The sequence below is a fragment of the Mesocricetus auratus genome, unplaced genomic scaffold, assembly GCF_017639785.1.
Source record: "Mesocricetus auratus isolate SY011 unplaced genomic scaffold, BCM_Maur_2.0 Super-Scaffold_100013, whole genome shotgun sequence".
Lineage (NCBI taxonomy): Eukaryota > Metazoa > Chordata > Mammalia > Rodentia > Cricetidae > Mesocricetus > Mesocricetus auratus.
In genome coordinates, this window is record NW_024429196.1 from 82,976,022 (window position 1) to 82,991,814 (window position 15,793).

At 40.1% G+C, this 15,793-nt stretch overlaps 1 pseudogene; it reads right to left on the reverse strand.

Annotated features, from left to right (window-relative positions):
- Positions 1 to 1,841: 1,841 nt before the first annotated feature.
- LOC101836631 lies at positions 1,842 to 5,443 on the reverse strand (annotated as a pseudogene).
- Positions 5,444 to 15,793: the final 10,350 nt, after the last annotated feature.

A 15,793-nucleotide genomic window follows, 5' to 3' on the forward strand; every position in this document is an offset into this window, starting at 1 on the left:
TATAGACATTAGAGACCCTAGCTGCTCTAGGGCCACAGACCCAGATATGATCCCTGGCAGCAGCTCAGGCCTGCATGACATCACGGTTTCAGGTGGCAGTACAGGCCAACCAGATCACTATGGTTCCAGCAGCAGTCCCTGGACACCTACATGGCCACAAGTGGCAGCCCAGACACTGGGCATCCTTGTGGTCACTGGTGGTAACATGAGCCACAGGCATCCATGTGGACCCTGGCTGTGGTAGGATCAAGAACCCATACATGGCCCTTGGCAGCAGCCTGACCAGGACATCACTATGGCCCTGGGTGGCAATCAGACCTCCCCCATCAGCCTGTTCCTCACGGCTTTCACTATAGCCCCAGATGGCATGCAGGCCTCCAAAATCAGCTTACTCATCACCATCTTCATTTCTTCATTTCTGCCTCTTTCCACATCACATTAACCGTTCTGCTTCTATTTCTTTCCCATTTCTCCACCACACATTTGTTCATCATGATGAGACCCACCTGCCTGGCACATGCTGGGTGGGCCAATGGATGTATTCCTGCCAGCCAGGGCCTCAAGGTCCTGGCTGACCTGTCACTGGTTAGCCCCTGCCTGCTACATCAGGGAGGCCTTGGATGTCTTCCTGCCAGCCAAAGCCTTGAGGGCCCCAGCTGGCTAATCCCCACCCGAGCTGAACTCTTTTGTCACATGTTTTAAGAGTTCTCTTTGATTTGTCCAGGCTTTGAGGTGAGCAATGTGTTTATATTTCTGCTCTTCTACATGCTCAAGCCTTCAATTGTTTTCTCACTGTATTTGATTCACCTTGTAGTAATGCTCCCATTTATATTTTTGCTGGAATTAAAACAAAATTATACACCTTTAAAGAAGAAATTTATTCTCCAGCAAACTCTTATTTGTGCATATTTGTTAGTTTGTAAATTCACAGCAAGTTGTTTTCAGAATTAGACACCTAGAAACAAGAAATCCACCAAGTTAATTTTTATCTGTGAATACTCAAGTGTTGGAAGAGGATTCTCACTTCCAAATCTCTTAACACCTGGAGAGTCGAACCCCTTGATCTGGTGATGCTTTTGAAGGTTTAGAAAAATCGGAATTTCCCTGTTGTTAAAAGGAGAATTTGGTTTTTCCTACCCCTTTTCTTAGAATATGTTTAAGAAAAGTTAAAAAACCTTTTCTCTGTCACATATATGTATATATATACACACACATACACATATATGTATGTGTATTTGAGTCTCTCCACACACACACACACACACACACACACACACACACATGCGCGCGCACACACACACACACAGAGACAGAGAGACAGAGACACAGAGACAGAGAGGCTGATAGGCTTAGATTCTCTTGTCTCTGCATCTCCAGAATGGGAATTATAAGTCTATGTCTCTCTCCTGGTCCTCTACATGGATCTTGAGGATCAAATTCAAATCCTTACACTTGAATAGAAATCACTTTATAGAGTGAGTTATATCTCTATATCTATCTATCTATCTATCTATCTATCTATCTATCTATCTATCTATCTATCTACCTATCTACATATCATAGTATACACCCAGATCCATGAATACAAAAACAAAACTGCTTCCTGGAGTTCAACCTACTTTGAGCACACACATCCTGAAGTGTTTGAGATTGTGAGGGTGGGATATGTCTGTCTACCACACAATGACTGTTATCAGCTGAGCCCATGCCTCACATTTTCCTGGACTTTTTAGGCATGTTCTAAACATACAGACAATGGTGTATAGAAATGCTACCAAAGAAGCTATACTCAGACCAGATGGAAAAGAACTTTAGCATTTAACAGACTTCCCTGTGGGTCTTTAAGCCACCAGGACACAGGCAGCTCCAGCACCCCTAATTTTCTCCTCAGCTCTTTTGGTTGAAGAATTTGGCTTTTAGTATGACAGGATGCTCAGAGAGTTTTCCTTTCCCCAGAACTTTAAAGTGGCCCGATCACACACATCAATGGTGGGAGCAGCTCCAGTCTTGTTTTGTTGCAGATTTTGTCTGTGTTGGCTCACTGAACAGTGTCCACAGTTCATCCATGTTGACAGCTTGGCAGAAGCTCCAGATCCTCTTTAAGTGGTAATGCTCAGACCAATTTCCCTCAGATCACCTGCATGATACTTGTCGGAGCTGAGCCTGTGGTGATGCATACCACCAGCATTCCCAAAGCCTCCTGAGAGCTCATGATGCTTACCGAAGTGGCCATGACTGTGGTTCATATGACCCTGGAGTTTCTTGGTCCCCCTCAGTCTGGACGGAATGATACAAGCAAGTGTATAGTAGTATATCAATGGACTTTGCTTGTAGTTCTCTTGTAGTTAATGATGCTGGGCACTTCTTTCATGAGCTATTATATATCTTTGTGAAGTGTTTAATTGCTGTGGAATAATCCATCAGTACCCTGTGAATATTCACTCCGATTGGTTTAATAAAGAAGTTGACTGGTCAGTAGCTGGACAGGATAAAGTTAGGTGGGAAAACCAGACTAAGATCACTGGGAAGAAGAAGGGCAGAGTCAGAGGAATTGCCAGCAAGACACAGAGAGAAAACAGGAGGTTCAAGATGAAAGAGCAGTAACACCACGTGGCAAAATATAGATTAACATAAATGTGATAATTTAAGTTATAAGAGCTAGTTAGTAATAAGCCTGAGCTACCAACTGGGCATTTATAATTAATAATAAGTCTCTGTGTCATTACTGGTGGGGGCAGTGGTCTTGACAAAAAGGTCCAACAACATTTAATTCTATTGATTTGTCTTTCTATGTTGATTTTTCTGGGCAAGAATTCTATGTTCTGGAAATAATTCTTTGGCAGATATTTGCTCTATGAATATTTCCTAACATCCTGTGGCTTGAAAAATTACCAGGGACTCATGCCAGTTCAATCACTTTAAAATGAATTAGACTCCAAACACAAAAAAGCAAAGGGAAACTAGCCAGTTAAAAGAAAATAAAACCCAGCAATTCTCTTAAAGAAATGCACACTTTCTGTATTGTAAAAGCAGAGACTGTTGCTCAGTGGAGAAAAAAACAGGTTCATATGGGAGTCAGTCACTCCTCAACAGCTCTTATTCTGCATTGACAATATTATGAAAGTCTGTCTTACATTCTAAGAGTCTGAACTTTTGCTGGACCTCAGCTGGAGTTAATAATACATTTTGAGATTATTTAAGACTGCTGTTCCACTGTGTACTTAAACTGTTTAATTTGCTCGTGAGAACAATGTTACAATCAACCTTATTTGCCTTGAATTTCTCATGTAATCAGCTTTTACAATTTAAGCTAATATATAGCTGCAACCTTAAATTATGTACTCTTCTATGCCTCTGACCCAGAACAATGCATGTGTATTATTTGCTGAAAGCAGCAAATACAGAAGTTGAAACCGACTTCTTAAGAATCTTCCATAAAGGTTGAAACTGTTGCAAGATAAGCCTCCCAGATCACCACAGTGCTGCTCTTAAAGCTGAAAAGAAGGTCTTTATTTGCCAACTGGTGGCTGCATGGGCAACTGGCCCAAATCATGCAGCCCGAGCTTTACATACAGCTCTTGGCTTTTTATACAAAATCCACATCCTGGTTGACATACTAACTAGCAAGAACAGTTAGCAAGCAGCAAATACTACAGAAGCAAAAAAAGTGAGATTAGTACAGTTAGGACTTTTAATTAGGACTTCTCCAGTCATACCCTGGAATCAGTGACTTAGCCTTTGTTCCCATTTTGGCAGGCACTGCTGCCGAGTCTCAAAGCCTGAATGACCCTTCTATCACAGTTTAAGGTCTGAGAGCCTGTTACATTCCCCAGAGGTTCTGTGGGCCTGAGTCAAATTGTGAACTAATCTTGGGGTAGGGAGTTTTATCACTTCCTCAGCACCTAGAAGTTTAACATAATTTACTCTCTGTTTTATATAGCTGAGTGGGCAGTTGAGCAAGCAGGGTCCTATAGTGAGAGCTAGGAGCAAAAGGATTAATGCTACAGCCATGGCTTTAAGTAGAGTATTTAAATAGGGGGACCAGGAGAACAAGGACTGATACCAATTGATTCTTGGCATCTCTTTTTTTTTCTTTCCTCAAAGTTATTTATGACAATGGTTAAATATTTTCCAGTTTACCCCTGTCTGGTTAGCATAGAAGCAACAAGTTTCTCCCAGTGCTATAAGGATACCTCATTATTCCACAAAGAGGAGGTCTAGTCCTCTGTGACTCTGAAGAACAACCTCTGCTAAGGAGTCTAGTTGGGCTTTCAGATGGGGAATAGAATTTCCCAGGTGGCCTAGGTCTATGTCTACTTGAGCACTGAGCTCCTTAAAGTTTTTATCCACTATGACTAGGGCTGAAGTTCCAGCTGCAGGACATTGCATAATGCCTGCCCCCACCAACAGGGAAATGAGAATGGGGATAACTCACCACACATGGGGAGACCCGGAATCTAGATTTAGGTGGGTCCTGCCCCCTTTTTGGTTATGAATACCTGTGGTATGACATACATGAGGATGCAAAAGAGTGGGGTCTCCTCTAGTGCAAACGATTCAGAAGAAACACACTTGGTTTAGCCATTAGTGCAAGCAAACAGGGTAGTCTCTAGGGCCTGGAAACACAGCAATCTGCATAGGGGGAACAACCTAGGGGGTATCTTGATGACATTAAGCAGGTACCTTTCCTTGGAGGTTCTTCATGGTGACCATTTACAGTTGTCAGGATTGGAAGTGAGGTTTATTGTTTGATTAATCCCAATCCCAATATAATATTGGGCTATGGGTCTTTCCAAGGAGAAACAAAGATACAAAGTAGGGCCATCAAAGTCATAGGGCCCATGTCAGTCTTAACTTTAGTGGATCAGAAGGCCTGGTGACACTCCATCTATTGTTGTCCTCTGTAGCCTTCTTCAGTTGAGTGTGGTGGATATTGGTTGAAAGACGGTGGTATTTGTTATCTGGATCAGTTGGATTCAGTGACATATTCCCTTATAAAATTCTACTAAAGGGTTCTGTAAAGTATCTCATTCCTTTTCCATGTAATGCTTTCTGTGCTGTTCAATAAATGCAGAGTAAAGTCCTTTGTTAGGGAAAAAATACATAGGTACAAGCAGACAGCCACAGCTCATACACACAGATACATATAGACATACAGACAGTCACAGTCACACACAGGGACAGAAACAGATACAAGGATAAATCCATAAGACAACCTTCACACAGTCACAGATTAAGACAATAGTCAGAGAATGGGAGCTATAGGGAACATGAAATAGAAAATTTAAATCTGGATTTGCTCTTTGTTAAATGACTCTAAGGGGGAGTGTTTTGATTTCTTTCCTTAATGTGACACCAATGCATTATTAGTCTCAGACTTATTCACTAATAAATATAATCCATGCAACTTACTATGTTTGTCACTTTCTGGCTTCATCCTCATGGGTGCATATTCTCAGATAAGTTACAAATATTTTATTTTCATTTTTCTTAAACACATTTTGCTTTTCTTATTTTAAATTATCGTATTTGCATATGCCAATTTTACATGATAGGTCTCATTATGACATTTCCATATATGTATACAATATATTTTGATCACATTCACCCATTATCCTCTCATCTCCCTTCCCACTGATCCTCTTCCTTTTCCATGTAGTCCTTCTACTTTCATGTCTGTTTTTGTTTTCGTTTTTTTGAGACAGGATCTGTAGCCCAAGGTGTCTTGGAACTCCCTATATAGATCAGGTTGATTTCGGCCTCACAGAGATTTGCCTGTATCTGCCTCACAAGTGCTGGGATTAAAAGTGTGTACCACTATGCCCTGGATCACATATTATTATTATTATCATTATTTATTACTATTACTGACCCAATGAATTCTATTAGGGTTGCTTTACAGGAGAATGGGTACGGGTTTGTTTGCGGGAGCAAGAGTACTGTATCAGTGGCTATATCACTGAAGAAACCTACCCCAGCAGTCATTACCTGCCTATAAATCCTTAGAGAAGGACAGAGCTTCTTGACAACATGATAGGATGTTGGTGGGTCCAATATTATGCAGTTTTTGTGCAGATAACCACAGCCTCTGTGAGTTCAAGAAGGCAATGACCATATCATACCTGGAAGACGGTGTTTCACACCACCTCCACTTTATCTGACTCTTACATTCTTTCTATTCCATTTTCCAGAATGTTCTCTAAACTTGGAAGGGATTTTCTAGACTCCTGACCAGTACCCAGACATATTTTGGATAACTAAAAATAGTTTTGACTATTTGCTTTGTAATATTTTAAAGAATTTCTCCCCCTTTCCAACTTCTGAATCTTGCCAGAGGCATCCTTATTTGCACGCAAATTTGAGTTTTGAGAGAAAGAAAGTTCTATCAATTTTCAGAAGCAGTGGCTTCTATGTCACCACAGTCAAATTCAACGAGTGTTAAACTATACTTTTAAGTTTAGTTTTATGTGTTTCTAATCCTTCAAGAGCAGGTGAACTTGTATTTGTTGGTCAGTGTTTGATAATAGATTTGTCAAATGGCAAGGGAATAACAATCAAACAAAACCTGATTCTTAAATTCCATAAATGTCTAATATCAGATGTTCATTTCTAACGATGAAAGGACTCATCCAGAGAATCTGTTCATTTCTCTATATCCCCAGCTTTAACAACTTAGTAGAAAATGCCACCAGAATGACACACCAAAATTGTACACTGTCATTAAAAAACAAAGGAAAAACAAATTGCATTCTGTGCAACATAATGGAAATGTTATATAGAGTTAAAATGCCACAGGAAACAGGAAGCAAGAAACTAACTGGTAGAATCCTGGAATAAGACCAGGGCTGTGTTTGATCCATTCTGTTCCTAACTAGCTCAGTGACATTGATTGTTAGCTTGATGGGATCATGAATAATCAGGAGACAGGCCTCCAGACCATGACTGTAAGGAATTATCTAGATATATGTTGAGGTCAGGAGACTCTCCCACTGTGGGTGTTACCATGCCGTAGGCTAGGGTCCTGGATGGAATAAAGGAGACAGCCAAGTATCCTGACTATGGACATATGTGACCAGCTGCCTCATGCTTTTGTTTCCAAGCCTTCCCCACAATGATGAGCTTCCCCTCCAACTATGAGCCAAATAAATCCTCCCTTCCTTAAGTGGCTTCTGCCAGGTATTTTCTTTTTCAAATCACAGGTAGGCAGTGAATATTAACATCACCAGGGAGCATCCATTTTAGGGAATTCTAGTTCATCTAATCTAAAACCAGAGGATTGGAGAGAAGGAATCTAAGGATGTGATTCATGGGAGCTAATGGCTCTGTAGTACTCAAGTATAGACATATCAGAGGAGCAGAATCAAGGCCATGAAAATTTCATGCCACATTTTACCAAGTCTCACAAGAAGGTAGATTACACTGGGACCATTGAAAAGGCTTAGTCTATTAGGATGAAAGATAAAACCTTTACCAGTTTGGTCAGTCAGAGCCTCCTTTTGGCATGAGTTGATGGTCAAGAGACCAGAATAGTGGGCCAGAGAGATTGCTCAGTGGGTAAAGACTCTTGCTGCTAAGTATTATGACTGAGTTTAATTCCCAGAACCCACATTAGTGCTGAATTGGTCTGAGTTGATGGAAGGAGAGAACCAACTACTGAAAATTGTCTCTGACTCCACATTTGTAGCATGAAAGAGTGCATACCTCCCTCTCCTCATAATAAGTAAATGTAATAAACAATAAATAATCAGAATTTTTTTAAAAGACAGGATCTCTTATGTCCTAGGCTGACCTTATTCTCCTGTGTAGCAATGATGACTTTGAACTCCTGATCTTAAGTATGCTACTATGTCTGGTTTCAAAACCAGAGATGTGTGAATGCTAGGGAAGCACTCTACTGGGTGAGATGCACCCCTGGCATTCAAGACTAGAAGACTTAAGGACTATAAAAATGCTCCACCAAGCCGAGCGTTGGTGGCACACGCCTTTAATCCCAGCACTTGGGAGGCAGAGGCAGGCGGATCTCTGTGAGTTCGAGGCCAGGCTGGATCGACAGCCTCCAAAACAGAGAAACCCTGTCTCGTAAAACCAAAAAAAAAATGCTCCACCAAATTGCTAAGCAAAGTGGGAACAAAGTAGAGTTCATTCCAGACCACTTGCATGGCATTTGAAGTTTTTAGTGATTTTCTATTACTTTGCCACATGTTTAATATTGGAATATTGCTTATATTTTACTTTTTGGAGAAGGATTGAGGACCCTTAGTGTATTGGGCCAGATGGATACTTCTGGTGAGATAATTAGGTTCTTTTTTTCTCATGGAATTTATATTTTAATGAGACCAACAGACACCATATCTGTGGATGGCAGAGGATAATCTGAGGTATTTTTCTTAAGTTACTAATACCACTCACCCTCACAACTTTTTAAAAGACAAGGTCTTTCATTGGCCTTGTACTAAAGGATTGACTAGCAAACCCAGGAATCCACCTGTCTCTACTTTCCCAGTACTGGGATTATGATCTTGTATCACCACACCCAGCAGCTTTTATGTGGATTCTGAAGATTCACTTCAGATTCCAGACAGTATTTATATTTTACTGAATGTGTTGAAAAGAGTGTATAATAGTTTTAATCCCAAATAACAATGTTTATGCCACATAGGAAATTGTATTCTTGGTAAATAGTTCAGTTCGTGATTTATGTTTTGGATATTGATTTGAAGTGATTTGATAACAACCAACATTGTTGGGAACTCTTTTAGGCAATATGCAATCATCTGAAGCAGGACACTGACTCTCCTAGGGAACTTACAGACAGGTGACAGAAAATACACTGGATGGGGTTTCTGGGATTCAAGAAAACTTGTATTTTTTTTTTGGACAAGAGTAATAGATTTATAATTGTATCAGTACATTTGTACCCTTGAGATGGCTCAGGGGAGATAACACATTTCTACATTGATACTTAGCTTTTTCTTTCATTCCTTTGTTAATTTTTTTCCCTTTCTTCCTTTCTCACGTGCATGTATGTGTGTGGGTATGTTTGCATGCCTGTGAGAATATGTGTGGAGGCCAGAAGTTGGTGTTGATGTCTTCCTCAATTGTTGACGTCTTTATTTACCAAGGCAGGTCTGTCATTGAGCCCAATGACTTGGTTCTTCTAGTTTGCCAGCCTGTTCCAGGGGGGTCCCTGTCTCTGCATCTCAAGCACTGAGGTTACAGGTCAGCAGCTTTGCGTGCTCAGATTTTGTGTGGGTCTGGGGATCCAAATTCTGGTCTAGTCATCACTTTGTCCACTGAGCCATCTCCCCAGCCCTGATACTCGACTTCTTCCAAATCACAAGTTCTATGTTTAGGCTTAGAAAAATCTCACCCCATTTCTGTTCACAGTTCTGAAGATGCCTCCACCAGTGGTGGAACTCATCCTGCCCAGAAGGCATAAATGTCACCCAACATGAGATCTTTATTATAGCTATGCAAATGCTGAACTCGAGTTGATTTGGGGAAAACATCAAATGGCTGTTAATTACTGTGTCTCATCTGAATTTATAGAGTTCCCAGTCCATCTGCTCCTTTCTGGTTCCCACTTAAAGCTTTCAGCATCTCTTGTACGCTGGATGGAAGAGTGGGGGTGGTAGGAGATGGAGCAATCTCTCTCTGCTCTCTTCTTGAAGGAGATAATTGTGCAGCTGTGTTACCAAAGAAAAATGCGATTAAATTCTTCTAGAGTTAAATCTGGAAGAAGAGTGTATGGTAACACTTTAGAAATAATTTCAGCTCAGATTCCAAAAGTAAGCTTCTTTCTGTTTCCTCTGACTAGAACTCACAAACATCCATGTGTAGGTAGGCTGGCTCAGGTTTCAGTTCTGATGCAAGAGGCTGCTCTTATTAAGGAAAACTTTTATTTAAATATTAGTTCTGGTCTGAGATTCAAATGAATTAAAAATACAACAGAAGCTAGCCATAGACTTGAGGAACTAGAAATTTAAGGAAAAATAAATAGATACACAAGTAACTTCTTAGGCTTTAAATAATTGGTTTTTGCAATGTATCTGTAACTACATAGGGTCCTCTGTTTCTGATCTGGGTGCATACTGCAGGGTGTATAAAATAAATGAGATGCTTTGTTTATTTAACACATGGTTTTTCTATTTGGACTCCACATCTAGGACTCACTAGGTGACTAGAGGGTCTACCTTCTTTCCTATAGGCAGCTGAAGGATTACTGATGCCTTGGCCAGCAGAATTTTGAAGCCTGCAGCTGCTCATTCTCCAAGGCCATATCTCTCATCTGATTATTCCTGAATAAAGTTCATTTTTATTGTAATGAGAATGCCAAATCCTTAAATTTTGTTTCTTATGTGCGAGTGAATGTAGGCCAGTGAGATAGCTCAGGAGGTACAGGTACTTGCAGCCAAGTCTGGTGACCTGAGTGTGATCCCTGGGATCCGCATGGTAGAGAGAACAAATTCCTATAAGTTGTCCTCTAACTTACAAAAATGTGTATGGCATACACATCCCTACACAGGTGCATACATACAAAGCAAATAAATAAATGTAAAAATATTAAAACTGAGAAATGCTTGGAAGACTGGTTGTTAGAAATTGGAAACATCTACAATCTTTAACTCACTCTGATCTTCCTTTTATTTTCAAATACTACTGTGTAATATGAATATTAAAAACCCAGAGACAGATATTCGGGTTCAAGCTGAAGCTCAGAGAAACAAGTTAGTCAAACTACCAGAGAGTTCTTATCTCTACCAGGGTTGGAAGGGGGATTCTGTTCTTAACACAGCTGGAGACTAATAGCCCAGGACTACTGAATGTTGAATGTTGCATGAGACCCTGAACTCTTTCTTATATACTTTTCTAGTGCTGGGATTAAAGGCATGAGCTCTGTTTCTCTCTTAGACTGATTTGCTCTCATGTAGCCCTGGGTGACCTTGAATTCACAGAGATCCATCTGCCTCTGTCTCCTGAGTCCTGGGATTAAATGTGTGTACCACCACTGCCTGGTATCTATGGATAAGTAGTGTGGCTAGCTTTGCATTTTGATTCCTGGGCAGGCTTTATTAAAACATAAACAATATATTACAGTTCTGATTTTTAAAACTTGTATACTGATGAGGGATGTCATTTTGTGTATATGTTGTCTTATTGGATGCTGATGAATAAAGCACTGTTGGTCAATAGGGAAGCGAGATAGGTGGGACTAGGTGTCGAGTAGGATTCTGGGAAATGTAGTGACGTGAGTCATCACCATATGATCATGGGAAGAGGATGCATGAGGCTGCGTCCTTGAAAAGATAAGTCCTTGTAAAAATATATATTAGTAATTATGGGTTAATTAAGTCAGAGCTAGCCAATTAGAAACCATAGCAAATGGTCAACAGCTTCATAATTAATATAGCGTGTTGTTGGGGGTTCAGACAGCTCGGCAGGGCCCAGGCGGCTGGCGGGAAGACAACACATTGCAGTATACATTCTTAGGCTGGGCATAGTGGCTCATGCCTACAATTCTAGGTCTTGGGAGGCAGAGTCTGGAGGATTATTGAAGGTTCAAGGCGGAACTGGTCTAAATAGTGAGTTCCAGGGCAGCCAGGACCACATAGCAAAAAATTGTAGAGATTACAACTTTGTCTTATCATAATTGATGTACTAAAATAAACGTTGAAACATTGTGCTCAGTGATAAGATACATTTCTGATTGAGTTGATTAATACTGAGAAGTAAAAAATTAGGGATGTGGTTGAACATTAGCTAAAAATTTAAATGAAAATGGTCGCAACATGGGGGAACTTGTTCTGTTTACTTCAAGGACACCACCTGTTCCCTATGGTGAGGTTAGTTTATTTGTACCAAGAGTGATTTGATTTACATAACTCTAATGATGCTAATATGTCAGGTTTCCTAATTGCATTTTTATTAAATTAGAAGCAAGGGAAATTTCTTTATTTAAGTTAGTATGTTCATAATGGACTACAGCAATGAATAATTGTTTTAATGAATTCCTTAGGATGAGCCCAGGGATATATTACTTCATTGCTTTTAACTTTAAAAAGTCAGATTTTGATGTTGCTGAAGGGAAGAGAGGTATTTCTCCCCAGGCTATTTGTTTGTTAATTAGTATGAGTGAGAGACATTTGACCCATGAGAGTCTGAACTCTCCGTCCTTACTCTCAAGGCTTGGGCATGGTCTCTACTATCCAAAACTCATGTTGAGAGTTGACTGTCCTCATTTTGGTTTTGGGAGATGTGAGCCATCAGAAATGTTTAAATTAGAAATAGAAATTATTGCAGCTTTCCCCTGCGTGGGCTAGTTCACATGGGGTTGGCTTGGTTGCTGTGAGAATAGGTTGTTGCAAAATGAGATTATGTCATGTGTTCTGTCTCTTTCGTGTGTGCTTGCTTGCATGCTCTGATTAGCTGTCATCTTATGACCTAGAATGAGAGCCTTGTCAGATGGTGACTGCCTTGTCTTCGACTCCTGATCTCTAAAACTGTGAGCTACATAGCCTTTCCTTTATAAATTATACAGTTGCAGGCCTTCGGTTGCAGCAACAGAACATGGATAAAGATGTCTATTCTTTGTAAAATCACCACTTTTCTCCTCATGTAGAAATTATTTGTAACTCTCTAGTGTTTATAAGATATATCAGGAACATGTTGGCATAGGGTTTATAGATATTTCTGCCTCCCCACCCCACCAAGTGATCCAAATGATCATGCCCATGGGCCCAAGATGAGGCAGGTAGAGGTTCTGATGGTCAGGCAAGGTGGATGAGGGTGCTCATCGAAACATATTAAAGTGCATGGATGGGCTCTTTCCTGGAGGAGGAATGAGTCTGTAGCTGAAGGAAATAAAATGCTACATGAAAGGGCTGATTCTGAGGCATGAAGGAAGAACTAAGACACCACAACAGTTGCTGAGTACACCAACTGACAGCAGGCATTCAGTGAAAATACACCATTCTTTCATTTCCAAAAACTGTAATGAAATATAAGCCAGAGGTAGACAGAGAAAAGAGATGACTCAGTGGGTAAAGGTGTCTGCTGCTAAGCCTGATGACTTGAATTTCATTCTTGGGACTCATGTGATAGAAGGAGAGAACTAATTCCTGTGGGTTGTCCCTTGATCTCACATGTGCTGCCAGGTATGCAATTGCCTGGGCATTGTATGCAGCCCTCATTAAGAAATAAACAACAAAAAAGATACAAGCCAGAGATTTCCTATAAAGAGGCTCTCCTGTCTCAGGATATTTTGGGTTGGAATGCTTGTGGTGGGATGAGGTGGGTTGTTCATGCCTTGTAGGATGTTTATAGCATCTTGGCCTCTGCTCACTAGATGTCACTTCTCCCCTCAAGCTGTGACATAATACACAGCAGTCATTGGTGTGTGTGTGTGTGTGTGTGTGTGTGTGTGTGTGTGTGTGTGTGTGTGGGCACTCCAGGTTGACAAGCTGGAGTAAACTAGTCTCCTTCCATGTACATTAACATGGCAGTCTTAGAATTAAGTATGCCTCCTTCAACATTTTACCAAACAATTAAGTCTTGTTTCTAACACACCACACAGTGTCCTGACTCTATTTGCACTTGTGTGCTCGTTGGAACTGCCTGGTGGAACTCTCCACATATTTGAAGGTGTTCAACTCTTCTTTCTTGTTGTTGAAAAGGAAGGAGATGAATGACTTGGTTATAAAAGCCAGTTGATTTATATTTATTTTTGTTAAGAGGGACTCTGCATTAATTCATTGGGAAATGTGTTAGTACCTTTTGTGCAAGGAATGATATCAAGCCCTGTGCTGAGAATGTATTTCAACCTCTTTATGACAGACTGGATAAGATGCAGTATATTTTGTCTCAATATCAATGACTTTGTCATTTTTATTAAATATATCTGTCAATTGTACTTAACTGTATACCTGTGAGCTATTGTTCTCTAACATGTCTTTGGAATATTCTGGTTTCCATGAGTATTAAATTGTGCTGTCAGGCTTGCTCTCCAGGCTATCCTGTCACTCTATGACACACTGTTACTGAGTTTGCCATCAAAGCAGAGGGACGCTATGTTATTATTCATTCAGCTTGTATTTTGTACTCATTATTCTTTTATAAGACTTCACAACTGATTGATGTTGATCTAAACAACTTTTGACTATACTTCTCTTCCATGTGTTTTACTTGCTTATTGGAAAGAAACACAGACTATCTTGCTTTTATAGACTGTAAGATATTCACTAAAAATATTTAATATTCTATGGGCTGGAGAGATGGCTCAGCCCTGAAGAGCATTTACTATTCATATAGACAACCCAAATTCAGTTCTCAGTGTTCATAACTTCTTGTAACTCCAGCTACATGGGATATGACAAGCTATCCTGGACTCCTAGGGCACCTGCACACTTTCTCTCATCTCCATCACCCCTCTCTCATACACACAAAAATAAAATTTAAAAGTATTGAATATTATTACTTACTCATTATGTTTGTAGAGAGTGAGGATGAAGTCTGATTTGATATGGATTTCCTATATTTCTCATTGATCTATTGGAGGCCAATGAGTCTCAAGGAGAGAGTTTTCTATCCCCCCCTCTCCTGAGAAAAATATAGTGGACACTAAATTGTTAAAAATGTCTTTCTTTTATGGAGAACTCATCTCTATTCTGGAACTATTCTCTAGTCCAATCTGCTTTTTGGTGCAGTGGCACACGGATTTTCTACCTGTGAAGATTCAAAAACAGTTCTACATCTCTCAATTCAAAGTCTTTATTCTTATTTATCAGTCTTCCTTTCTTCAGTTTTTCCTTAAGCCAGATGATGTTCAGATGTCCAATTCAGCTTTCAGAAATCAAGTCAGTTACTCTAGTTGCAATGGAAGTGTGGATAATTCCTCTGGAAGCTCCTGACTGAACTTTAGGGCATGAACTTCTTTCTTCCTCTCTGTGTTTGCACAGGAATTTGGACTTTTATAACCTTAGCCACATTATGCTTGTGTGATAGTTACATCGTTTTTCTCCTCCAGTCCACGCCTTGCATGCTACCTTTGCTCCAGAATGATCTAGAAGCAGCTGGTGTAGCATGGGCCAATGGAATGAGAGAAGGGAAATAACCAAGAACAGCACATACCCTAGGCTGACTAGAGTTTTTAGAACAGACTTTAAATACTAAAATAAATGAAGATCATAGAGGGCATGCACTTTGTACTTAGTTTTTTTCTATTAATACATCAGTGTTAATGAACCAGAATCATTGCTGTAAAGTTAAGTGCTTTTCCTGTTTCACATTGTACTTTTGGAGAGGAAGTAACTGCATTCCACACATAAAGCATTGTGCCCTTATGTTTGCCCTTCCTGAGGATGGGAAGTTTGAATACACAATTTGGATGGATCCTTCTGCATGGGAGATCAGTCTGTTATCCCTATTTGTTTTTTATTCAATCATTTATTTAGATCAGTATGGACTCATGGATATTTATTTAGTACTTGCATTATTACATAGATTTTTATTAGGTTGAATTACTGAGTTTATTTTCTCTGGGTGTGTAAGGCGACTATAACTACTCAAAAATCACAGAAAGGAAGCAGTGGTGGTGCATGCTTTAATCCCAGCATTCAAGAGGCAGAGGCAGGCAAATCCATGTGAGTTTGTGGTCAGTCTGGTCTATAGTGTGAATTCTAAGACAGTCAAGTCTGTTATATAGAGAAACCCTGTCTCAAGCCACCCCTGTCCCTCCCCAAACAGAAAGGTTAAGGTAGAAAACTAGTGTTTCATTAGCTTAAAGGAGTACACCTTT